The sequence below is a fragment of the Vicugna pacos genome, chromosome 3 (assembly GCF_048564905.1).
Source record: "Vicugna pacos chromosome 3, VicPac4, whole genome shotgun sequence".
Classification (NCBI taxonomy): Eukaryota; Metazoa; Chordata; class Mammalia; order Artiodactyla; family Camelidae; genus Vicugna; species Vicugna pacos.
Window position 1 is genome coordinate 71,959,086 of NC_132989.1, and position 26,891 is coordinate 71,985,976.

At 45.2% G+C, this 26,891-nt stretch overlaps 1 long non-coding RNA gene across 1 annotated transcript; it reads right to left on the reverse strand.

Annotated features, from left to right (window-relative positions):
- LOC140689705 (uncharacterized) lies at positions 1-26,891 on the reverse strand. Its single transcript, XR_012064754.1, has 3 exons — positions 26,784-26,891; positions 2,486-2,608; positions 1-80 (listed from the first exon to the last, which is right to left on the reverse strand). It is a non-coding gene; the product is annotated as an uncharacterized lncRNA (long non-coding RNA).

Below are 26,891 nucleotides of genomic sequence, written 5' to 3' on the forward strand. Positions count from 1 at the left end.
GAGGAAGAATCAATCCGCCTGCCCTAAAAGGGGCGACAGGGGTTCAAAGGAGGAAGGGCTTGTTCTCCACCTGGCAAAACCTGGGAGAAAAGATGTCCCGTGTTAGAATAAATCAGAAGTCTCCTTTCAAGGCTCAGAAATTGAAAGCCCTTTAGAAATTACAGTCCCAGAATCCTCCAGTCTAAAGGTTTAAGCTGAAAGAGGTCCTGTTCTGACATTTCAGCATCTCTCGCACATTGAATCTGGAAAAGCTGGGACCACATCTGAGAGTGTTGAAAGGCGCCCACTTACCCCAGCGGTCTGCCTGCCCTGCCCTGCCCTGCTCAGGAGAATGGCTCTTTAAGGGTGTCCTGAGTGGGGAAAAGCAACTACTTTTCTTCTCTGACAGCCACAGACTGACTAGGGAAACATGGCCCGATGGGACATGGCCTTGGGTTTGTTTTCCTTCCAAATAATGTGTCCTTGAAATAACAAATCTAAGCTTTCCAAAAGTCTCATTTCTCTAAGATTCAAGAGCTTAAATGAGGCCACACTTCGAGATCTCTCCTCCAGTGAGAAACTGAGGGAGATACAGGCCAAATTCCAACATGAGCCTTTTCCTGCCTGTATGCAAATCTCTCAACATGCAAATGATTAAATAATTAAACCATTCTGGTGTTTCAATAAGCCATTGATATTTTTCTTCCTTGCCCGGGTCAGCTACCATTCTTTTGTCGAAGGCAACAGGAAAGGGTTAGCCGAATCCCTCCGGAGGGTGAGGGATTGGACCGGGAAGGGCTGTAATTACTCATTTTCGTTTTAAAATAAATAAAGCACTGGATGCTAGACAGGGAACACCGGCCCCCTGTTCCCCAATGAGGGGACTGGTTTCTTTCTTCCTCATCACCAGGGTCCCTGTTCCTCACTCCAGCCCGGGTGTCACTCACCTCAGGTTCCTCTTAGACCCCACGACATAATTATGAGCTACCACATGTGGCTTCTGAGACACAACTTTAATTATCCAAACTCAGGGCACACAACGGACTCTGAATTGACTGCACAAAAGCCTAGTAGAAAGCGATCCCCTGTGGTCACACTGGAATTACTGTCAGGGGCGATGGTGGCTGTGGAATTATCCCGGCAGTGTCTCCCCGGCCTTCTGTGCTGGAGTCATATGAATGATGATTTGTGCCATCATCTCATTTCCTTTAATGGTGTGACAGCTAAAATCAAGGAGAGGCTGCCTGGCGCTGGCCCAAAACGCAGTTCAGAAGGCAACAGCAGATGTGCCAACAGTGCACATCCAGCCACTCCTGCCGCGATAGCCTCCATCTTTACATCCAGCAAGCCTGGAGCTGGGGACCAAGGGCTGCGCCACTCACAGAGGAGCCCCTGAAGCACCCAGCCAGAGCAGCACAAGACTCCTGGAAGTGGAAATGAATAGGAACCACCCAGCACAGTGGCTCAGTGCATCTTTTCCTAAGAAGGTTTTCAGAAAAGCATCAGAGGGCCTCTGCCGCAGTGGAGAGTCTTGAAATGCACGACATGAATGTGACGATCGTGGCCTTTTTGCTCTATCACTAAGAACACTTTGCCCCCACGAGATGCTCCTGTTTTATCCTTCGGACTCTGTGAGTAGTCCATCATGCAATTCAGCACGGATTTTTCACTTCTCAAAAATGTGACGTTGGCTGTTCAGCTTCTGTCCAGAAACCTCAGGTCGACATCATCACATAACTTTTTAATGTGACATATAAAGTTAAGGCATTAAGTTGGAAACCAACTACTGTTTTAATTGCTTGTTTAACAAAACGGCTTTAATGGCCTTCCTCACCTTTTATTGGCAGGACAGAGATGGTGATTTAACCAGAGCCCAGACTCCTGCGTTACAAATATAGGAAAATTCTGACTTGCCGTCACAGAACTTAGTGATAAATTATATCACACGTTATAGCAAATTCCTTTCTCTTTCCCCCACTTCCAACCTTCTCCTTAGACCTATCGTGTTTTAGAAGATGTGCTTGAGGAAGCCTATCTTACAGCCCCCACGCCAAACCAGCTTCTCATGTGTTGTCTGCATCTGTGATCAGTTTCAAATGAACAAACCCTGGTGTCGAAGGACCCATATAATGTGGGCCTGGCATGTGAATCTGGTTTATTTTCCCTCCCTGATCTACGCATGCCACATAAGCTATCCAAACTCAGGTCCTCAAAATGTTCATGATTTTCCCCTCGCTGTGTGTTCGCTCTGCTCTCTTAGGCTGGAATTCCTCATTTAGTGCCTCTCCCATCCCCGATCATGACACCCTGCCCACCCTCTGGACAGTCACAGGTACTACGTGTTTCTGCTTATGTTTCCAGGAGCTGTCAGTGCTTTCTTTCAGCAGGTTCACCTCTGATGGTCCATCCTTCATTCCACCATGCATGGTGGTCTCTTTGTGCTTCTTCCTCCCTGCCTCTTTCCAGAAGGCAGTCTCCTTAAGAGCAGTGATCAGGAATTACTCACCTATTAACTTGTATATTCATTCATTCAACCATCTACCCATCCAGCAGTTATTTGTCTATTATTGATTCAGTAAGACGGCTGAGCATCGACCAGACATTGAGGAATATTTCTGGCATTGCGGACCTAAGGATGAGAGAGATTAAATAAGACACAGTTCCCCTAGTCCCTGTCATCAGGGAGCTTTGAGTCTAATAGAGAAACAGCCTGTGTATCAGTGTTCCCATAGGAGTGGCCCTCGGACCACACAGAGAGCAGAGCCAAATACATGGCAGTTGCTCAAATTGTATTGGTTGAATTTAAAGTCAGTCCTGAATTGAGTAAACCCAATTCCCTCTGAATTCATTTTAGAGTACGAAGAGCTTTACCTAAATGTGCTGAGCTGGTGTTGTCTATGAAAATTCCTAAATTATTCATCTTTAGAGATACATAGCTCCCTTTCAATAATTCAAATGGAGAAGGAGCCAATTTTCTTCATGCATAAAACCTTCAGAGATTCTTTCTGAAAGCACATGAGTTAGCACAGGTTGGGGGAAGGGCCAAGAAGGAGGGAGAGGAAGCTGGAATAATTCCTTCTTGAACACATGAGTCCTTACTTCTTTCAGCTGGTAGCTGAGTGTCTACCAGTGCCAGGTGATGCAGCACGGAAGGCGCTAGAGGTCTGTCCTCCAGTGGGAACGCTAACCGCTGGCATAAAATCGGGAAGGTTCCATAAAGCAACTTGGTCTGATCTGACTTGAATGATGCAAGTTCATGGGCATGTCTGTACTGGGAAGCTAAGTCCTCCTTCATCCCTATCTCTCTTCTCTCCAAAACGGGAGTTTTTTTCAAATTAAGACCAAAAGTTGCTTTGATATTTCAATTTTTACACAGTTCTTCCTGCTGAGTTTTGTTTGTTTGTTTGTTTTTGTTTGTTCTTTAAAGTGCCTGCAAAGTCTAGGGTTTAACTAATAGTAAAGTGCCAGTGTTGATTTCTTAGTTTTGCTGAGTGTACCATGGTTATTACGGGGAAATTGGGTGAGGGTATACGGGAACTCTCTATAGTATCTTTGCAACTTTTTGGTAAACCTAAAATGATTCCAAAATAAAAATATATTTAAACAATTGATGACATAAAAATTCATCATAGAATATGAATAAGAAATGTACATGTTAAGGGAAGTCAAGGAGAATTTGAACACAAATTTTTTCTCTGCCCTTTGGCCTCCACTCTGCACTGAGTGTCTGAATTATGCGTCGACCAAACCGCCCCCATCGGCAGGAATCCGTGCTCAACCACCAAGAGCAACGGTCCTCCTGGCATCAGCAAGATAATTCCTCAGGACATAACCTTCCCGCTTAATCTTGTAAGGGATCACGATGACCCACGCTTTGTACGTGTAACCTGGATTGTTTAAACTGTCAATAATATGTCATTGAATGCACAGCCCTCTATCTTAAAAACCTTAAATAACTGTGCTTTGACCTCGAACAGGCAGGACAGTTCTCGGAGCTTTCTGAGAGGCTGTTCCTGGGTTATAATCCTCAATTTGGCTCAAATAAAATTTTCCGTTTCTCTCTTAGATCGACTGATTAATTTTTTTCGTCCACACAGGAATCCACAAATACGCCTTCCTTAAAGCAATCAGTAAGAAACAGGAATGTCCTTTGGAAGCAGAAACCAACTACCTCCCCCTCGCCCATATCAGCCTCCATTCAGGCTCCCACGCATCCTTTTCTCAAGCTGACAGGAGGATGCAAAGCGCGGACCCACTCACCCCATCTGTACCTCTTGAGCTCTTGAATTCTCCGAATGCAATTATAGGTCCGAGTCTTCTCAACCGGGTTGGACGAGGTGGACCCAGTGACGTTTTGCCTCGAGGCGCTACTGGTGACAGAGGCTATCCCTGGGGTTCTGACCACGGCTCTGTCATTAGCCAGCTACCATTGTTTTGTTAATCTAATGAATGGTTCCATGGGAAATAACAGAGTAAAGGCTTATTAAAGGTGAAGGCTTCATCCATTAAAATGCTCTTTGTCCTTAATGACGGTCAGTGGAAGACGGATGGTAGGAGGAAATCTCGCTTTATGCTCACCCACATGTCTTAATTAATCCCCACGTCAAGCAAATCGTCGGACTGGATTTGTGTTTGCTTTTATTCTTTAAAAACCGTTGGAGAGGGGATTACTGAAACAATCTTAGTATGTTTTGCTGTTAGGGAGTGGCCTGTAACACACAGCATTCTCCAAAGCATTTGAGTTTATTTTCTGAGATAAAATATTCCCACGTATATATTTCTCTTTAATCTCTAATCTCACTAAAATGTTTAGATTTCCAGTGTAACAATAGTAAGCACTAGTCACATGTGGTTATTAAGTGCTTAAAAAGTGGCTAGTATGAATTGAGATGTGCTGTATGTGTAAAATGCACACACTAGATTTCAAAGACTTGGTACAAAAATGTAAAATAGCTCATTGATAATTTTTATATTGATTACATGTATGTGAAAGGGTGATTTTTTTTTAAGTAATGTATTTTGGGGGGAGCAGTTTTAGGTTTACAGAAAATTTGAGAGGAAAGTACAGAGTTCCCATTGTCTTCTTTTGAAAATTGTCTATTCAGGGCCTCTGCCCATTTTTTAAATCCACTTTTTTTTTTTTTTGAGGTTGAGTTGTATGAATTCTTTGTATATTTTGGATATTAACCTCTTGTTGGAGATACAGTTTGCAAATATCTCTTCCCATTCAGGAGGCTGCTTTTTTGTTTTGTTGATGGTTTCCTTTGCTGTTTTGATGCAGTCCCGTTTGTTTATTTTTGCTTTTGTTTCCCTTGCCTGAGGAGACAGATTCTGAAAAATACTGCTAAGACCGATGTCAAAGAGTATACTGCTTGTATTTCCTTCGAGGAGTTTCATGGCTTCAGGTCTTACATTGAAGCCTTTAATCCATTTGGAGTTTATTTTTGTGTATGGTGTGAGAAAGTGGTCTAGTCTGATAGAGCTAGAGGTAAACCCAGGCAATGCCGTTGTACAGTCAGAGGGAGGCGGCTTCAAGCAATTTAAAAACGGACTTAGGAAGGTTGGTAATACCACCCTCAGCCAGCAGTAAAAGTATAGAAAGGGTGAAACTGGCTACGGTGTCTCCTTCCAACTAGAGCACTGGTCCCTAGAAACAAAAGGCCACGTTCCTGCCTTTCCATCCACGATTGTACTGCTGGGAAGATGGTAAGATGAGCATTAAATTATTTTAATTTAGATAACAATGTGTCCCACGCATCCAGATGTTGCGGGCACGTTGTGGCTGGGACCCCTTAACATGGAGGCCCCGTGCTCTGGGGTGAGAACAGATAGTCTCCACCCCTGCTTGTGCTCAGAGTGCTAATTGGCCAGATCAGCCTGGGGAACTCAAACCCTCACCAGCCATCCTGACAGGGGAGCACCAGGGCACTGTTCTCCAGGGAGCATTACAGCTTTCCTTTCCTTACAGCCATAGGTGAGTGCTTCCTCAGTACCTGACACCTTGGAGGAACATCTGGGAAAAGCCAATGAAAACAGACACACGGCATTACAGAAATGTCCCCCTTTTTTTATCTTAAAGAGTTATAGGGGAAAATGTGGGTAGTGGTTGAGGACAGAGGAGACTGAGGGAGAACCAGGATGAGTCAGGCAAGGAGCACCAAGGGGAAGCGGGAAAACACTTGGCTGGTGGCAAAGGTGACTGTGATTCTAGCTCCGACTCTGATAGAACTAGAGAATACTCATTGTTGTATGACCTCAAACAAATCACCTCACCTCAGGACTTCAGTTTGTTTGTTCATCATTAAAGGAAGGAGCTAATTTCACCCCTAGAGTTTATCAAACAAAATATATTGGTATATTAAATGATATTGTAAACATATTTCCATTTCATTTTAAAAAGGCAAGCACATAAATTGAGCTCAACTCTACCAACCCCTCTCTCTCCCCGAATGGGACACGGAGCAAGGTGTTGCCAGGGAAACTCACTGGAGGTTTAGAACAAGTAGCGCACACATGTTTACACTTCAGCCACGTGTCGTAAGACATTTACACAGTGATTGGTTGGTTGGTTCAGGCTTCTAAACTGTAGAAATGGTTTCCTTCTTGTTCTTAAGCTATAGTGTGAAGTGGCCTCCTGAGTGATTCTGGGCCTCTAAGAGCTTGACTTATCATTCTCAACACCAGCTTTCAAAAATTCCTTTCTCCAGTTAGCAATTAAATTTTATACTATGCATCCTTGATGAGACATTTTCTTTTCACAGCTGAATCCTACTGATCATGGAACACAGGAAAAATTTTATTTGTCATAAGATCTGAAATAAAAATGCAAGGCAGCTGTCTCAAACGCTTAAAACTTTGCTTGTAAGTGGCATTTACACAATAGTTTTTTCCTGTCTACATAATTTTCCAACATGTATTTTCTGGAGTGTGTACGTTTCTAGAACTCACGGGAGTAAAGACAAGTTTGGGGAACACCTAACACAGAGCACTGCACCTGACTTGTACGGGGTATTCAGTTCTTTCACCAAGTGCCACTATGTGCAGATGCTTGCATCCTTCTAATTTTAGACCTGTCTACTTTTGAATTGTAAGCCCTCTGGGCATCAACCGTGACTAACTGTATGTTTTGAAGCATGCTTAGCGCATGGCTGGTGCTCAATAAATGTTAAATAATTGAAAATGTTAACAATAATTGTATTTGTAAGCACATCGGGCAAGACTGTTCCTAAATGTGTTTCAGTGGAGAGCCGAGTGTGTTGTCGGCAGGCAGACAGCATGCAATGGCAATAACACCAAATGGTCCTCTTGTTTGTTCCAGAAAAAAACGGGGAGTTTAGTGGCACTTGAACTGATTTTAAGGTCGGTGGTAAGCAGAATACTGTCTCTCAAAATGTTCAGGCCCTAATCCCTGGTAAAGAGGTTACATGGCAAAGGAGACCCTCCAGGGTTACTAAGACCACCATATACGGGCGGTAGGAGCCTAGAAGGGAACGTGGACAGTTGTTTGTCCAGTAAAATTGTGAATTTTTCTTTTTTTTTGAAATACCCTTTAATGCTATCCTAATAATTTTAATGATATTTCTTTTAAAGAAAGAAAGGAAAGAAAAACTCATTTTTATAAACAAACATATAAGCCAGTGATTTACAGACACATATGTGTTTTCCAAGGGCTATATGTGATCACATAGAGTTTAGGGATTTTTTTCCTCCAGATCCTCAACTTCTGCCTGTACTTTTTCCTAAAATGAACCTGGTCTGAGAATAACATGCCTGTGTCCCCAAAAGCCCTTCTCTGGTGTACAAAGAAGAAAAGCAATTATATCCTTGGTAAGGGCCACATATCAGCGATTCTAAGACACCATTTGCTTTCACATTTTCTTGTCTCTGAAATTGGGGTGTGACTTACAATGATGGCAGGTCACAGCATGACTATTGTTTCTTAGCTTCACATCAATAATGCAGGAAGTGTGATGCATAATATCCTGCAATCAATGCACATACGTAGATTCTATGATATATGATATTTAAACTGAAAACAAAAATTGTAGATGTCAATTTGAAAGTGTGTGGGGATATATGTAGTTTTTCAAAATTCCCCAGCTACACAGGGAAAACACATTTGCAGACCACTGATGTTGATCATTTCTTGCTGAAGTTCAGCGCTTTGATCACACAGCAGAGAGGGTTGCCCAAGGCAGAGGGGACGGGTTCAGCTGGTCAGGGAGGGGGCTGGAATGGGGGGGGGGTGACCGTGTAAGAATCTGGAGCTCTCGGCAGATCAAGCGCAGCTGCACAGACTGGTCTCAGGAAATGAAGTCATTTCCCCCGGCCTCTCACCATTGCTCACGGGCCACCAAGTTTCTCCTTTCCAGTTTTCTATCTTATCTGCCCCTTTTTCCTGCTTCTCTTGGCAGAAAAGCTTTCTTTATTTACTGGAGTCCTATTCCAGGCCTGACACCTCGGCCTGGGGCACTGTCTCTGCCTCCCTCTGCCAGGTTAGTGTCAGAACAAATCAGGTGACACACAAGGTGGAGGATAACTCAGTCAGTCACATAGCAAACCAAAACAAGAGTCCACTTCCTTAAAACAAAGTCATTCTTCAAAATCCACTTACAGACGTGTGTTTGACTAGCTTGATGAAGCTCACTGACGACTTCTTTTCGCCTATGCGAGCATTAGTCTAGCTGTCCCCTAACTCTGTCACAGTTATTGGAGTTTTGACTGAAACAAGGAAAAGCCATGGCCAATTCTTGGCCTAAAATACAACTGCATGATAAACTATATTTTTGCTCTGCCCTTCCTGGTAGCTAATTCTTTGCTTATTGCCTCCAAATGAATGTTCAGGGGCTCACAGTATAAGAATTTTAACTTTTCAAAGGCAAACCCCAAAGGCAGGGACGAATCTTCCAAAAATCTATTGGTTAACATGGGTATGCTGTGGGAGGTGGGCCAATGACAGGCAGATCCTGTTAGACATTTTTCAGTACCAAGAAGCCGTCTTGTCATAGCCCATTATCAAAGCAGACATAACATGACGTCCTTGAAGGGAAGAGCGCAAACCGTTGGAGCTCAGGCTATTCAGAGCGTGTCTTGAGTTTCACTTACATGATTGTCTTGTTTTAGTTCATTCAATCTTGCGTTCACTCAGCTCACAGTATACCTCCTCAGCTGCCACTGAGAGATGCTTCACCAATAAAAGCAGGATGGGAATTCGGACACTAGCTTTAAACGTAAAATCAGAGGCTGACTGGGCCCATTTGTTAGAAAGAGCCAGAGGAGAGGCAGCTCCTGACCTGCTGGGCTTTCTCTGAACCTACAGTTTAATGCAACTGCCTTAAAGTGGGGAGGGGCCCACGTGTACCCAGGCTGGCTGCCTGCCAGACGCCACGTGAGGGTCTTCATCTGTGTCATCCCAGCGAACGTCCCCCTCTCAGCAACCCTTTGAGGGAGGCCTTATTCACACATTCCTGATGGGGAAACTGAGGCTGCGAGGTTAATAAACAGCTGGGCAGGGGGGTCACATAGCTAAAAGTGACCTCGGTTGGAGTCAAATGCCATCCTGAACAACTCTCCAAACCACATCCCCCGACACTGCACCATGAGACTTCCTACCATACAACCCAAGTGGGCTGCACAGAGTGAAAAAGAAGCTAAGATCACTCATCAGGGCATCCTCGAACCTGCTCAGCTGAGCTGCATCTCCCAGCTGGTCCCCCTGCTCCAGGCCTGGGTTCACAAGCCAGCGTGGAACACAGCTGCTGGAGCACTCCTCCCCAAGTGCCACTGTCATTGTGTTACTCCCCTGCTAAGACCCCATCATCTCCGTGATACTATTCTGGAACCTTCCCCCACAGAGGAGAGCAAAGAGACTGAGGAGGCTTGAGAGAGGATCGTTGGGAGGACAAGGCTCTGTGGGAGGTCAAGAAGGGTCAGGTCAAAGGCACAAGAGGGAAATTGACCTGAGAAAGGAGAAAGGAACCTCCTTCCTCTGAGATACGAAGGAAAGATGAGACGACACATTCAGAAAAGACCCAGAGGCTGAGTGCTCTTAGAAGGGCATCTCATAGAAGAGATGGTGCATGTGGAAACCTTTTCAAAGAGATCCTTCACAAATGTGGAATCTTTGGGGATCTGCCAAGAGTCATAAAAGGAAATCTGGCTCAAGAGATGACAGTAACATTGTATAACCAGAGAATACTCGGCACGCTGGGTTCCTGTGTGGCCAAAACACTGATTCTGCAGTAACGGTCACATGGAGGACACCGTGATACACCACTCAGCTCTCCCTGAGACTGAAGACCTATTGTCCCAGCTTCTGGGAGTCTGTCAGTGGACAGCCTTCAGCTGTCTGCCCACCCCTCTAGGGAAAGCCTCACTGCGATGAGTCATTTCACTCAAGACCTTGCCCCTTCTCCCGCAGCCCCTATCTACTGGCCGAGTCATCATGGCTTATGAAGACCTGATCATCTGGCTCCACTCAGAGCAACCAGGAGGGCCACCCCAGCTCAAGAGCTGCCCGTGGGGAAGGCCACAGCTCTCACTGGCCCTGCATCACATCTTGTCTTCAGACCCTCATCCCCCCCTGCGGCCGGCCCCTCCTTACCACAGGTGCAGATGTCAAGGACACCCCTTAGTCAATATCCTGGCCACTGAACACAATCTCAGGGCTCCTCCTGCAGCAATCCAACCTGCAGTGGTACTTTCACAAGCAAGGAGCCAAGAGCAAAATAGAAAACCGGCAACCCTTCTGCCTTGTCCCCAGTGTGTTCAGACTATCACAAAAGATCACAAAATCGCTCACCTTGGGGCTTGGCAAACACTTGAGCAGGTCTGTTGGTTAGCTGCATTATTACCAAAAGAGCCTCCCACGCTACAATGTTCTTATTTTCAAAGACTCACGGTCATTTATTCTTATTCGTAACACTATGTGAGGTCAGGCAGTTTCATCCTTACACAGTCACAGGAGTGGGGACCGCAGACCCTGGAGGCAGACTGGGTGGGTTTGAATCCTGCCCTTTGTAGTGTTCTACACCTTGGTAGGTAAGTTACTTGGCCTCTTCTCTTGGTCTCAATTTCCCCTTCTATAAAATGGTATTTGTATTAGTCAGCTCAGGCCAGCATAACAGAACACCACAGACTGAGTGGTTTAAAGAGGAATTGACTTCTCACAGTTCAGGAGGCTGGGAAGTCCAAGAGCAAGAAGCTGGCCGCTTGCTTCCCTGGCAAGAGCTCTCTTCCTGGCTTGCCAATGGCCACCTACCCACCATGTCCTCACGTGGAACAGAGAGAGGATGCAAGCTTTCTGGTCTCTTCTACTAAGGACACTAATCCCACTATGAGGACCCCACCCTCATGACCTCCTATAAACCCGATTACTTCCTAAAGGCTCCATCTCCAAATACCAAGGCATTGGGGGGTTAGGGCCTCAACATATGAATGTGGGAGGCACACAATTCAGTTCAAGGCAGTGGTACAAATACAGGGCTTTCCTCATAGGGTTGTGGTGGAGATGAGCCTGTGTATGTGGGGTGCCTGGACCAGTGGCTGCCTCGTGTGAATCAAGCTTTGTTTGTAAGTGCTAGCTGTTTTTTCAAAAACTGAGAAATGTCAAATGCATCAAGACTTTCCTTGCTGGAGCTGGGTTTGTCTCTCAAAGGAAGACAGAAAATGAGCTTATTCGTGGGAATGAGGAACAGGTCTATTTTCATGCAAATATTGGTTTGGAGAGCCCCTTTGCAATCAGTTATTACTAAGGTGAAAGTCTCCAGCCTCTCCATCTTCTTCGCTTTCATACGTCTCCCTTCTCTCCTTTCCTTTGTGATCAAATGTCTAACAACCTCGGAAACATGTCCACTTAGGGGATTACTCCTCTTAAAGAGTGTTTAGCTCTTAATCCCACGGGGCACAAGCAGGCTGAAATAGAAGACATCATAGAAAAAGAAGAATCAAGCAGGGTTAAGCTAGAGGCAAGAGGTGAAAAGGGGTGAAATGCAATCCTGAGGAACCTCATCTTGATGAACATGCCAGTTGGAGACGGGCAATGGTTAATTTTTCAGCCTGACTCTCAGGAGCTCTGGAACTGGGCTGCAAAATAATCGTTTTTATTTGCCTTCCAAACTTTCTTTACCTCCACGGGGCTTCAGTATATTTTCTTATAGAGACAGGTTGCTGGATTAAGTTCTGCATTCAGGAGATACGGCATTAACGTCCTTAGTTAAGTAAACAAAAGGAGAGCTCAAAATCCTTTTGGCTGAGAGAAATGGGTCCTTCATCCTCTCTGGAATTTTTTAAGTCTCAATCCTATGGGACGGCTGAATTCACTGGCAATTGTTAACAACCTGCTATTTTGATTGTTGCCATGTTGGTCCTTTTCACTGTTGTTAGACTATAAAGGTGACGGCCCAAATCCTTAGATCCCTGGCTAGCCCATTTGATCTTTGGACTTTTTTCCATATTTCTCCTTTAGGAAGAATGGAGAAAGACTCTTAGAATGGAGGATAAAAGAAAAATGTGAACATATACTGTCAAGGGTGAGGGAGATGCTCTCATTCATTTTTTTTTAAATAACAGCTTTATTGAGATATAATTCACATAAGATTCATTCTTTTAAAGGATACAATTTAGTGGATTTTAGTGTATTCACAGTCATGCAACCATCACGGCTATCTAAGTTCAGAACATTTTTATCACCCCAAAAAGAAACCTTGTCCCCTTTAGCAGTTCCTCCCCACGAGCCCCTAGCAACCAGCAATCTACTTTCTGTCTCTATGGATTTGCCTATTCTGGATATCTCATTATAAATGGACTTACATAAGATGTGGCCTTTTGGTAACCTGATTCTTTCACTGAACATAATATTTTCAAGGTCTCATTCATTCTTGATAAAGTGTAAATTAACTCAATATTTGGATAAAAATGGGTCACTATCAATCAAAATTTGAAATGCCTATACTCTGATTCAGAAATTTTATGACCAAGTTAATTAATCCCTCAGAAGCATTCCCTCATGCATAAAGACAGTTGTGCCAAGACATTCGTTGAAGCATGGACAAAGGTTAGAAAAAAATTGAAAGGCTATCAGTTAGGGACCTGGCTGCATATATTACAGTCCAATTCCACAGTGGAGTGATGTGCAGACTTTCACAGAACGTGTAGGTCCTGTGTGGAATGATCTCCAGAATCTATTGATAAGTGAACATGAGGGAACGTAGTAAGAGAGAACAATGTGAAAAGTTGACATTCGCCTGTGTTAAAAGTGTGCGTGTGTGCATATACGTAGTGTGTGTATATATATATATACACACACAGAGAGGAGGGGATGGAGGAGGGAGGAGGGAGAGAAAAGACAAAGGAAAAGAAGAAAGTGGAGGAAGTGGAGATCTGTGGCAGGATGTCTAAAAGTAACTAGCGGTGGTGGTCTCCAGGGAAGGGACACGGGAAGGTGGGTCCAGGGAACAGAGTGGCGAACAGAGGGAGGCTGGCTCTTCAATGTGTACCTTTTAGTATTTTTTTTACTTTTATCTGTATTCTTCAAAATTAAAATGGAAATGATGGCAATAGAGTTTATTAACTCACTCCATGGGCTTATTAGGACCCGAGCCTCTGCCCTCAGGGTTCTGTCATCAGGCCCCAGGGAGACAGGACCAGTTTTAGTGAAGCACAAAGATCAGTGATTTGAAGCTCAATGATTTCTGTTCTTATCTTCCCAGAGGCCTGCTCTCACCTGCACGGCACCTTCACCTTCCAGTTAAGGCAGACACATGCCCTTTGATGTCAAAGACTGCCTCGGAGGGGGACTTTGGAGCCGCTCGCTGAATCCCCCAGCCTCACCCCCAACATCGACCTCCTCCCTACTGCTCCTGACCTCACCGTGCCTTTTGGGAGCAGTTCACGAGGGCCGGTCCGCACTGGGTCTGCAGTGCCACCTTTCTGTTAATCTTCCCTTGGCCTTTGGTGGAAGCATTATCATTTCTGGTCCTGTCTCCTCAGCCTCTCTGGCGTCTACAGAAATACTGACCCCAAGCGGGAGAGAAGACAAAGTCCAGTTCTTGGCCTCAGCACTGCTACTCCCTGCGAAGTCAAAATCACTTTCAAGTTTAACTTCGACCAGAGCTCGTTTCCTCCCACTTGTGTTGGAATGAAAGTCAAAGATGAAGTGAAAGACAGATTGCGTAACTTTTATTTTTAAAGGGGGTGTTTAATTATGGGAGGCGTGATTAATATTTCAATACTGTTTATAATGGCCTCATTTATTTTTTTTTAGCCAATAAGAAGTGAGAAATCCTGTATCCATAGCCAAAATCTGATATAATTCCTCCCCAGCCATACAAAAGGGTCTCTGTTGCTATTGCGAATTAAAATGTCAATGCGTATCATGATTAAAATTCACCTGTATTTACCTGACACCTTTTAAGATACCCCTCCAAGTTGCCTCGGTAACCTCTAACATCAAAGACTGGTGAGAATATGTGAAGTTCTCCTTCCTGTCTGAGTAACCCCTATTAAGAAGGGTGGCAATTAAAAGCAAATCATAATTTTTAAACCTTAAGGGAAGCTACTGCAGTGTTGCTGGAAACAGTTATTGGAACATTAGCTAACACCTACCTACACTGCAATTAGCAACGAAAGACCAACTCCAGCGAGCTTTAAAACAAAACCTCCTCTAAAAAAAAAACCATCATGTAAGTAACAGCCCCATTCACAGACGTATATGAAATGTCATCCTTTGTGTGAACTGTTCAGCCCTCTGCATCGCCTGAGCTCTGGAGCTGACTGCTCACATGCAGTCGCTGGGAAGATGGAGGATTTGTCCCTGTGGCAGCGTTGCTCCACACAAGAGCAAAAATGGAACAATCTGCAATACCAGAGGCAGCTTAGCCCAGAAGGATCAACCAACAGGGGCCATTTTTCAGTGCCCCTGCGTGTCTCAGCAATACATTTTGACCTTGAAAGCTGCGCAGAATGAAAGGAAAGCCACTAAAGCTAGCTTCGTGGGTGTCTTACGATTAATATCCTTTTCAGAGATCCCACCCATGAAACAGCAAATCCTTCTCTCCTTTCTAGCTGCCCCTGCCCCAGAGAGCAGTGGTCTGATTTCTGGCTGCACATTTTAGTCACTTAGAAGGGGTTGGGGCTGGGGTGCAGAGTTGTTAAAACAGAGCCAACACCAGAGACTCGAAATGAATCAGTCTTGGTTGTGCCCTGAAATTAGTGTTTTTTGACCCCTCCCTAGGTGATTCTGAAGTTCAGCCAGGGCAGGAAACCAGTGGAGCCCAGCACAAGCCTTCCTCATTTCTCACCTGGATTGTGCCAAAGGCCTCCTCAAAGCCATCAGTCTTTTGCACCTGAGTTAATCATCTTACTGTGTTACAGTAACTGATTTTTTTTCTTTGGAAGAGAGGTAGGTGATTAGATTTGTTTATTTTGATGGAGGCCGTGGGGGTTGAACCCAGGACCTCATGCACGCTAAGCACGCACTCTACCACTGAGCTACACCCTCCCCCCAAAACTGATTTCTTTGATTCATATTTTCTGAAGCACAGTGAGAAGATAAAGATGGGCATAATGAAAGAAATACCAGCTACAATCAGAAATAACATGTAACGCTTTGTTGTCTTTTTTCGCAGATTTTTCTGATGTATGTGTGCATAGAGTATATATTCACAAAAACGAGATCCTACTATGATCATTCTCCATAACCTTCCATTCTTCTTTAGTAACATTTTGTGGGAAAACGTCCACGTCGGCAGACACAGAGCCACAGCCTTTTTCTTGGCCCCGTGGCACACGGCTGGCCACCGCACTGCTACCCAGTCCTCTGTTTCGGGGCGGGCATTTACATCGTTTTCTCCTGGCGTTTTTTGGGTTGTTGTTTGTGCTGGGTTTTGCTTTGTTTTTACTATTATAAACAACATAAGAACGAACCATTTGGAATGAAGATTTTATGAAAGAACCTATGTACTTAGGACCTATTTCTAAAAGTAGGTTTCCTGAGTCAGTGCACCTCTCACTGTCACACACATCACAGGTGGCTCTTCCACACCCCCTTACGCCACCAGTACTTTTAAAGTGCCTGGTTCTCTAGTTCTTCACTAACACTGGGCATGACTTTCTTAAAACAAAAAACAAACAAACAAAAAAAGCCTTTGTTCATTCGGCTAAATGAAAACTGGTATCTGCCTGTTTTCATATGTTCAGGCTGCTAGTGCATTTGAACGTCTTTTATCTCTTTTGTTGCACATTTGAACATCTCCTTGTGCCCATTTTCTAGGAGGTGATCTTCCTTTTCTTACTTATGTGTATGAGCTATTTCTATACCAAGGCTTTTAAATTCTCTCCAATTTGCCAAACATTTTTTAAGTTTTTTAAAACCCTTTTGTCCTTTTAATAGTGGTTTGTTGTTACCCGACTTTTAAATCTTTACATATTCAAATCTTTTTCTGTATGGTTTTAGCTTTTTCAGGTCATACACTGACAAAGCTTTCCCCCAAGTGAAAATTATATAAATATTTACCTATGTCTTTTTCTAGTACTTTAATGGTTTTGTTTTTGAAATAATTAAATCTTTGTGGCTGATTAACTTTGAAAGCACAAATCTGATCATGCCACTCCCCTCCGTAAATCCTTCCCCATCTCCCCATTGATTATGGGATTAAGTTCAAGTTCCTTCGTGCCCTTACATTATCTGGTCACCCTTTAACTTCTGTGCCTTTTCCACATTTGTTCACAGGGTTCTTTTCCTCTAGAATCACTCTAGGATTCCCCTTCTCCCTCTATACATAGGGGGATCAGAACTGATTTGATCAGCCCAGTACCCAACACACTGTCTGGGGAGAAAAACAGACATTCATTAACTATTTGTTGAAAGAATGAATAAAATGTTACATTTCCTGGAAAGCCTCCTCCCATGCTCCTGGGCAGAATCTGATGTTCTACTGTGTTCCTAAGACATGCCATTCTGATCACTGTTCCATTATATCACATTGTGTCATTACACTGTACTGTAAGTCATCAGACCCACCTCTATCAATCTATCAGGCCCAACTCGCATCTTATCCCTTGCTCCTCAGTGAGGGTAGGACATGCAGCAGGTACTCAGTACATGCTGTTGAATTCAGAGAAAGGAATTCCAATGAGACCTCCCTGGCTGGCTGTTCTGCCTTTGGTGTGCCCAGATGTGTCCTTGTATTTAGAAGAAAAGACCCTGACAGTCTCTAAAAAGACAACTCAATTATTAGGTGACAATATACACTCCAAGATGAAAGTTATGTGGAGTCAAAACAGCATACCATGAAAATAGTGTCTCAGAATAAAGGTGAAGCATGGTCATGATGCCTTTGGGCACCCTCTCTGGGGCACCAGGCACCCGGTCAGTGAGGACCAGAGCATCGCTGCAGCCCCAGGGCCCTTGCCGAGGTGGATCACAAAACAAACAAAAGCTCTGCAGTGGGTGGGGAGTGGTGAGGGAGCCATCGAACTTTTCTGCAAGAACGTTGTACCTGAAGAATTAATGCATTTCAACAGATAATGAGAATTGAGTTACTCATACTGTTCCCCTTGGCTGCCTTGAACTTAGAAGTTTAATATTGTTTTTCCCTGTCCTTCTATATGTAATTTTTTTAAAAAAGTAACAGCTTTATTAGATGCCTCCCTTTCCTTACAAGCCACCACAAATCCCTTTAGACAGTTAGCAGAGTACCCATTATAAATAATAATAAAAACCCTTTCCCTCTGCCTCAATTTCGTCTGCCCAGCATAAACCACAAAAACTGAGGCTTTAACCAAGAAATAGCATGGAAGACCTCTGAGAAAGCGATCTTGCAAGCTGGTTTCACTTGGTAGGCTGGGACAAGAATTGGGACTTTCTTTGGATGACAACCACGATCATCATCTGTGACATTAAACTGACCTTAGGCTCGTCATTTTACCACCGCAAGGTTCCTTTTTCTTATCTGCAAAGCAGCAATGCGGGTGGGTCTACATGACCTCAAAGGTTCTTTCCTAACCCAGCTCTGTATCTAATCATCTTTTCTAGGAAGATGGGAACAAAGAGACCACCCAGGCAGAGAAGAGAGGGCCCTCTCGCCTTCCGCCTGGCCCTGTAACCCTACCATCTGTCAGTCACCCAGCTACAGATAAGATAGGGGAGTGAATTCCCAGCCCAGCCACACAAACACAGCAGGACTGCCCCGGGTACGTGCGTGTGCCAATCACACGGCTTCCCCCGACCAAGCAGCCAGACCGTGAGTCAGCTAAGTGTCTGCTGCCTGCATAGACAGTGTGCTGGCTGCTTTTTAACGACATTGTGCTTCCATGTATATGCCCTAGAGGCTACTGGCAATGGGGTAATTTGGGCTTCTACAAAGGAAAGCCTTTTTTCCCTTTTCAAACCATATCTTAGGTTTTAATTGTCAGGTATGGAACATTAAAGTAGAATTGTTTTGGAGCTGGGAGCCTGTTTACCCTCATGCTTTATTCAAGGGGACTGGGGACCCAGGCTGGACCCTACCAAAGACAATTTTCTGTTCCTAAGGGACGTTGCGTACCTTCAGCCTTCACTAGTTCCTGGTTACTTCAAATCCTCCAAAGAACCAAAAGAGTGAGCTGGCAGGACTGGGCCATCTCTCCTGAATTTCCCCGAGGGAGCCCAGGGCAGGACCAAGGAGAGGTTGTTATAGGGTGGTGGAGAGTGGGAAAGACTTCTCTCCCCTCCGTACCTGGCCAACAGAAGAAGCCCAGGTGAGGGGAGAATGGAGGTGAGCATCCCAGTGACTACTCAGCTCACCTTCTAGCTTCTGGTTGAGTCATGACACATGGTGCTGGGCTCACGTCATACATTTCCAGGCTTTCGTACAGCTCCAGGGAGCAGCCGACCCTACTAGACTGTACTGGGGACAAAGGACTAGCCCGCCTGGTACTTATGCAGACATAAGACACAAACAGAGAAGCAATTAGCCTCATGGTTATAGGAGTCTAGGCCCCCCCAGACTGCCTGGTTTTGTAGCCTGGTTATGTGGACTTGGGTAAATTGCTTAACCTTTCCCTGTCTCAGTTTCCTCATCAGAGAGATGTGGCTGCTGTGACAATAAAATGAGTAAATACAGAGTGTACAGAACAGTGCCTGGCACAGAATAAACCCTCTAAAAGTTAGTTAGTATTTTATTGAAGTAGAGCTGATTTACAATGTTGTGGTAATTTCTGGTGTACAGCAGAATGACTCAGTTATACATGTATATATTCTTTTTTGTATTTGTTTTCATTATGGGTTATTACAATATACTAAATATAGTTCCTTGTGCTATACAGTAGGACTTTGTTGTTTGTCTATTTTATGTATGGTAATTAGTATCTGCTATCCCAAACTCCTAATTTGTCCCTCCCCTCCTTTCCCCAGTGGTAACCATAAGTTTGTTTTCTTTGTCTGTGAGTCTCTTTCTGTTTTGTGAGTAAGTTCATTGGTGTCATTCATATGTTATCTGTCTTTCTCTGCCGACTTCCTTCATAAAAGTTAGTTACTTTGGAGACATCACTTAAGCCTGTATCACCATTTGTCCCCCTTGATAAAGCTCAAAGAGTAATTCACACTGATGTTCACATTTAGCCCTTTGAATTTGTATTCTCCTTCAAGACTTCCTTTGGTGGGGTTCATTTGATGGTCTCTGCTAGACCGTAATGCTGGCAGTAGGTGGGGCTGGGAGGGCAGGGGGTGAGGGAGAGAGTAGTAACAGCCATTAACTCGCTAGGAGGTATCTCCAAAGGAACACACGAATGTTGAACAATGATTAGATTTTACTCATAAAACACACGTAATACTGCCTCATACCGTTTTTGCATCAAGGTGTGTTTGACTTAAATCATCAGGCTTGGCAGTGGAACTCTATCGGAAAACGCAGACCATTAAGTTGAGCAGGGCAGGGGGTGGGTTGTTGGCTCATTCTGGCATATATCTGACCCAACTCCTGCACTACTTCAAATGGTGGGAAATTTGCAAATGCTTGTACACCAAATAACATCAGTCTGCAAAACTGATGCATTTCTTCTCTAGAGGGAACATTATCTCCCAAAGCAGGTCCCAACTCATTTTAAGTCAAGAAATGTGGCCAGACTTGGTGATTCAGAAGGGCTGACTACTACACATAACTCAGTCACACTGAAGCATAAGAACCTAGTTCTTGAACATGAATGTACGAACTTGAATTTGCAAGCCTATCCCTCCAGAGTTAACCACATTTAGGGATGTCTAGTCCCACATTCATGAGAAGGAAAGGCTGTTGCAAGAGGCTGCCGATTAGTCCGTTACCCACTGGGGAGCTAGCTCTCCGTCACACTCAGGCTGGGGGAGCCATGTCCACCACACAGATGCCTGCCACTTTCTGCACCTCCGAGCTGCACCGTCCAGCAGACACATGCGGGCACTGAGCACTAGAAGCATAGCTAGTGTTACTAAAAACTGAAACTTTAAATTTGATTTTAGTTTAAATTCAAATAGCGCATGTGGCTAATGGCTACCGTATTGCACAGAGCAGATATAAGAACATTTCCACTCAAATCTCCACAGTGATATAAGAGCTTGCAGCTAATCCTTGAGGATAGAAAAGTCAAAAGTTGCAAGTACTGTAGGTTAATATTCCTGCCCGTGAGCTTATCACCCCAGATACTCAGTCTTCAACATCTTCTTCAAGAACGCAAAAATGTTAAGGAAGAAGATAAACTTAGAGAATTTCTCCTTTATTCCCAAGTGCCTACAATTCTCGGATGTTAGACTGACTTCCTCAGATGACTGGTTTTTACATCAAAGTGTCCAAAAATGAATATGCATATATACTGTCAGTGATTTCAACTCAGGAAGAAGCTGCAACAGAATCTCATTACTCTGAACGACACGGAAGAATCCTTTACACGTTGGCCGTTCCATATCTCACTCTATTTTCAGCTGTAAGCACTGTGAATCCCATTAACAGACTTTCCTTCGGTTGCCTGAACAATCCGGGAGTGACTCACAGTTTGAACATTTTGCTGCTGAACTACTTGGAAGGGCAGAAGATGTGACTGTGGCAGGAACAGGCCGAAAATGGGAGGAATCGCTAATGTGTGCCTTGTTTGCAGCCTTTCGTTTCAGTGGTTTAAAAAGCAATTAAGGAAAGAAATGGGGGGGGGCCTGACTAGGTAAAATCCAATTCCCCCCTTTTAAGGGATTCAGAGCATAAGGAAACTTAAGAGAAATCCCTCTTGCATCACTGCCATGATGTATTTCAGAGAGCGTCCACTTCCTTCTCCAAGAGGACACAGACCTCTGTGTACTGATTTGGGTGTCAAGAACTGCCAGAAAAAAAAAAAAAAGATGAGAAAAAGAATTGGAAGGGGCAAGTCTCAGATCGGCGTTGAAAACACCTGCCCTGTACTTGGTGGGTCTTTCCTTCTTGTGAGTCCAGGCACCTGTCATTGGACGGTGAGGCTGCGGGTGGCCCTATTTGCAGGATTTCCAAGCTCATCTGATTCTAGATAAATCTTAGTGCCTTTTAAGGGCTTGCTTAGGTGCTGGAATGAATAGTGAAAAATTGGTTTCTGACTAATGAACGAGCCAGGATCCTTCAATAAGAGTGTGGTTGGCGCTTAATGTGGCTGTGTCGTGACTGACACTGCATCATCAACAGGATGTGGCAAACCACTCAGGAACTGCTTCCGAAGAGTCAGGCCGTCCATGATGAGATGCCTTGTAGCTGGGCTCTGAGTCATTGACAGGGACGCCAGGTAGAGGCCGGTGCTGGGCCTCAGTGACACAGAGTATGTTTATAGGCATGGATTTTAGGATAATTCTACAAAATCAGAGCAACCGTTTATTGAGCACGTGCTGGGCTTTCCACACATTCTCTCTAATCCTCACCGTAACCACTCTTGATGGGTCTGATTATTTTCCCTTCTCCCCAGATGAAGGAACCAAGGCCCAGAGAGGATAACACAGATAAAGAGTGATCGAGCCAAGACTGGAACTCTGGTCTTTCTGGCCCCAAGCCTGGGCTCTTTCTGTGTCTCTAAGGCAGGGCACAGACGGTGTCCTGTCTCAGTTCTGTCTCACAGTACGACGTGTCCAAGGGCAAGAGGAAGCACCCCAAGGATATACCAGTTTCCTTGCATTACAGCCGGCACAGAACGGAGGGAGACCTAAGAGCCAAAGCCCGGCGTCCTGGGCTCCAGTGAGCGCTCAGGGCACCCATCCAGTGCTTAACCCCCGGGAGGAGCTCGGCTGGGGTTCTCATTAGCTGGGTGTGTCCATGGTTCGCAAGTGCTTTGTGTCTCACTGTGGCCTTATCAAAATTTCTGGTGACTAGCCACAGAAAAATACAAATACGTCCCATTTCCCTCAGCAATTCTACCTTCGGCAATTTAACCAAAAGGTGTACTTGTGTATGTGTGGAAGGATGAATGTGCAAGTTACTCCTTGCAATATTTTCTCATAGTGAATAAGGAACAACCCAAAGTTTCATCAGTAGGGCACTGAGTCCATAAATGACAGGACTTCCACGTAATGGAACACAATACAGCTGGAAAGGGGATTGAGGAAGCTTCCTGTCAAATGATGTGGAAAGATCTCTAGGAGGAAGAGTTCACTGGGAAAAAAGGATTCAGCAATGTTTTTAATACGCTAACTTTCATGTGAAGGCAGAAAGAAGGGCTGACTCCCATTACCTCCTCTTAGGACGTCAGGAGACCCTGCAAGAATACAGAGGAGGCTAATCCCAGAGGGCACCCGTGGGGCTGGGAGGGGAGAACCTGGCAGATGAGGGGCTAGGAGGGCAGGGAGAGTTTTATCTTTGGGGGGAGTCTCATACACATGAATGTAATAGGAATCAAGAAATAAGAGACAAATGGCATGTCCTGTGCTTAAAGGCACACTCTCTCTCAACATATTTACAGCACAGCTGAGCTCTTTTCTCCAGTGAAGAGAAATATCAGGCAGATGGTCAGGGTCCAAATGCTGACTTTCTTGCTTCCTGAGTTATGCTTTCTCATTTAAAGTAAAAAAGGGAGGAAACAACAATATTATTGTGTTCAGCGTTGACCAAGACAAAGTGTAAAAGGGCAGAGTTAACCCTAAAATAGTCCCAGTGCCCAGTGGTTATTAACCAGCCTGATGCGGTGAACTCCGAGGGTCTTGCTGAATACCATGAACCCGAGCCCCAGAGCGCCCTTTCCTCCTCCTTTCATTTTGAACATCACCTTCTCTAAGAAGTCTCACTAGAAAGGACTTGAGACCCTTAGAAGTGCTTCTCCTGTACCTCCTATCTCAACCATGCAGCCAGCCTTACCATCTTGCCTCCAGGTGACCCCACCTTTGTCACATGAGTGATCCTGGTCGTAAAGCAAATCAGTATCTGATGCTAAGGCCTAGAAGACCAGATTTTGACCTAACGCAGGTGTCTTGAATTTATCTGCTGTTAATGATGTTGGTGACAATGGCCCATCTTCCAGGAGAAAAAGCCAGTGGTTGGTGATTAATGAAATGGGTGTCACACACCTGCAGATTGCTCCCCAGGTCTCTGAGTTCCTGACTGTGAGATGGCAAATGGGCAAGAACTTCTTCAAGATTGCATTTGGACTTATGAAGCTGAAATTTGCAGGCTCAGTGGCCTGTTTTGACTGTCACTCTCTGTCACATAAGGGCTATGGCACAGCTCTGGGGGCTGTGCTCCTGCCACATGGCCCCCTTAGCTCTTTGCAGTGGCTTTCTCCCCAGGAGCAACACCTTCCGGGAGGGAATACTGCCTGCCTGTCAACACAGATGATTCGGCTTAGCAGTTAAGCTGACTCAAAACCCTCTGTCCACTGTCCCAAATCTAGAGAATTCCTTTCTCTCCCCTGCACGACCAGAAGGGCCACCACCTTCTGGCAGCTAAAGCCCCCTTCCTCTCCTCTCCGTTCCTCTTTTCCTTGCCCTGTCCCTCTTCCCTCCCAAGGTTGAGAGGAGTGTCCTGCATCCTGATGATCTGAACAAAACAGTATGTCCAGTCTGGTTACCCCAAACAACTGAGCCCCAGGGTTCAAACCTGCCCCCTGTCAGTCAAGAAATGAGCAAGAACTGGACCACTTCTCCTCCGCAGTCACCACTGCTTTGCCTCTGCTCCGGCTCCCTCCCTCGTCTCCTGTCGTAGCCCTTGGACCTGAAACCTGGGACACCTGAGACTCCGCACACTCATGACTGTGGGGACGGATCTGGCTTCCCTCATTGTGTGTGCTCACCTTCAACCCTTGACTGACCACTCTGGACACTCAAGCACAGCCACTAAAAGAAAAATAGTTCAAAAGACAACTGATTGGAGAAGCACTTGTTTTTCAGCACCAGTGACAAATTTGCAGGTCCCTCAAGTCTGAACAGCAGAGCCTTCTCCAGTTTAGACACCTGATTTAGATCAAAACTTCTGATTACTTTCAATTCTTCAAGTTGCTAAGATCTATGGAATGAATACTCAGTGCCAAGCACTCTTTGAAGGACTGGGCTCGGGTCAAGTTCCCTGGCGGGGCCTGAGATGGGGAGCCCTGTGCCAGCCGGGGAGACCTGTATTGAGGAGAAACCAGTAAACGAGTGAGAGAAGCGAGGAGAGGAGCCGGACTTTCTAGAGAAGTCTAGCCTCAGCCTGACTCCACGGAAGCCCCGGGTGGCAACTGTGCCCAGTACTGACCCTTCCAGAAGCAACAGTGCTGGCTCTTCTTTCCTGAACCAGAGGTCCCTGGCTCTGGGTCACCCTCAGCGGGGTGGGGGGGGGGGAGAGCTCACAACTAGCATGGCCAGCAAGACAGCGCCCGCCAGCAGTGGGCAAGTCTCTTGGGAAGGGTGCAGGTGTGAGCAGGCCAAACCTGTAGCAGACGGGATGGGTGTCATGTCCGGAAGAGGGGTCCCTGTGGCATAGGAACAGCACCTGGTACCACTTTACCGATATTAAATATGATTTACTCTCCACACTGCTCGAGGTAGTTAACCTCCCAGGTAGGTTACCACCCCTGTTTTACAGAAGAGGAATCGGACACCGAGAGGGCAGGAAATTGATGAAGATTGCACAAAACCATGACTTCAAGGGAGTCTGCCCCAAACACGCATGCCTAGCCTCCATACGGAGCTGCTCTTTGCATGGGAGGATCTGAAGCAGCATAACAGGCAAATTCTCTTCCTTACATACTCACTGAGTCTCTTGGGTTAGCAGTCTCATTCCCTCAGACAAAATGACTATGACATTTCACGAAGAGACAGTAACTATTTTTCACTACCGCAACGTAAAGATTGACTCAGACCCACACTTCCGAAAAGAACAGAGACTTGTGAGCAAGGCTCCTGCACCAAACACATGCACCCCTCATGCAACAGTGCCTATTTCTTACTCCATCTCTAAGTTTAGAGCACAGCTCATTATATGTCACTGACTCTATGTGTCTCATGATTTTCATCAATATCTTATTTTTAAAGGCCAAAATAAAAATTAAAGACAGCAGGAGACAAACTTATATACGTGTTGGAACAGAGTTTTAAAAATAGGTCTTGGAGCAGAAGTTCATATCCCCCTCACTGTGTTTATAATCGCGTTTGGCCATTTTCTTTCTCCTGACATCTTCAATTTAACACGAAGGAAGAGACAGAGTTACAACCTCCAGTGCTATGGCTGTGTAAATGGTAGGAAACAGAACTTGATGTTCAAGAAGAGGTTTTAAGAACAGCGATTAATGTGTCTCTATGAGGGCGCAGAATGGGTCTCTGTCACTCAGAAAGATGATGTGCCCCTAAAAAAGCATAAGCACGCGGAGCAAGGCCAAGGCGGGGAGGCCACTCCCTCCAGGCAAACAAAAGGGGGACGACGGCTTTGACACTATCGTTTCTCCAAACGGCTCGTCTCATAATTAATAACGCCGTAATACTATCTGAAAATAATACAGACTCTGAGAAACAGACACATTTCATCCTTAGAAAGCTCTTCCCTCCCCAGAAACTTTTTAGGAAAAAAAAAAGACAGCTTTTTAAACTCAAACCCCAAAGCCTCCTGTTGCAGACGGCTTTGTACGCTGTCTGTTTAGCATTATTCTTTGAGATCTAGACAACCTCTCTGGGAACCCCAGCCCGTGTGTTTCCTGCAGTGTCCTGGCTGCACTCAGCAAAGCCTAGGATTTCACTAGGTGTTAGGTAGTAAGATCCACCGTGACAGTGTGGACTTCCCCTCGGGGGGCCCATTAGGAGGTCAGAATACCTAGCAAGCCTTCCTAAAAATGGTCCCACAGGGGCCAAAAAGGTTAACCCAGAGTCGGGGTGGCTACAAAGGACCAGCTGAAATAAATCAGCGGAAAGCTCCCCTGGGGCCCTTAGCTTAGATAAGCAAAAGCTAGGAAGGGAGGAGAGAAAGGAGGTCTATGAGCTGACTCTCCGAGGGGAAGGAGGAAGTCGGCTAATTAAATTTGGGAGCCCAGGTGAGGGGAAAAGACTCCATGGTTTGGCTCACCCAGAGAGGAAATAAATTTGTTGGAAAATTAGAATCCTGAAACTCTCATTTAACCTCTGGTCCTTTCTGCATGCTTGAAAGGGGAGAGGTTGGTCTTGGGAAAAAGCAGACACCTCTGTAGTTGAGATTCCCAGAGCTACATTGGTGCCGCCATGCTGTTTGTTTTAGTAAAAGGAGAGTCATGCTTGGATCCCATCCAAAGCAGTCTTGTTGCCAGAACACCCAGAGGACCTTATTATAAAGTGGTCCTTTGTCCCAGGGCTTTCCATCCCACCCTCTCATCTCCTCCCAGACCCTGCGGCATCAATCATCTCCTCTCTTTCTTACCTCTTTAATCTTTCCCTTTCCACTGGCTCCTTCCACTTGGCCTGCACACTTGCTCTGGTCCCCCAGATCCTAAAACAACAACAAAACAGGCCCATGAACTTGTTTCCC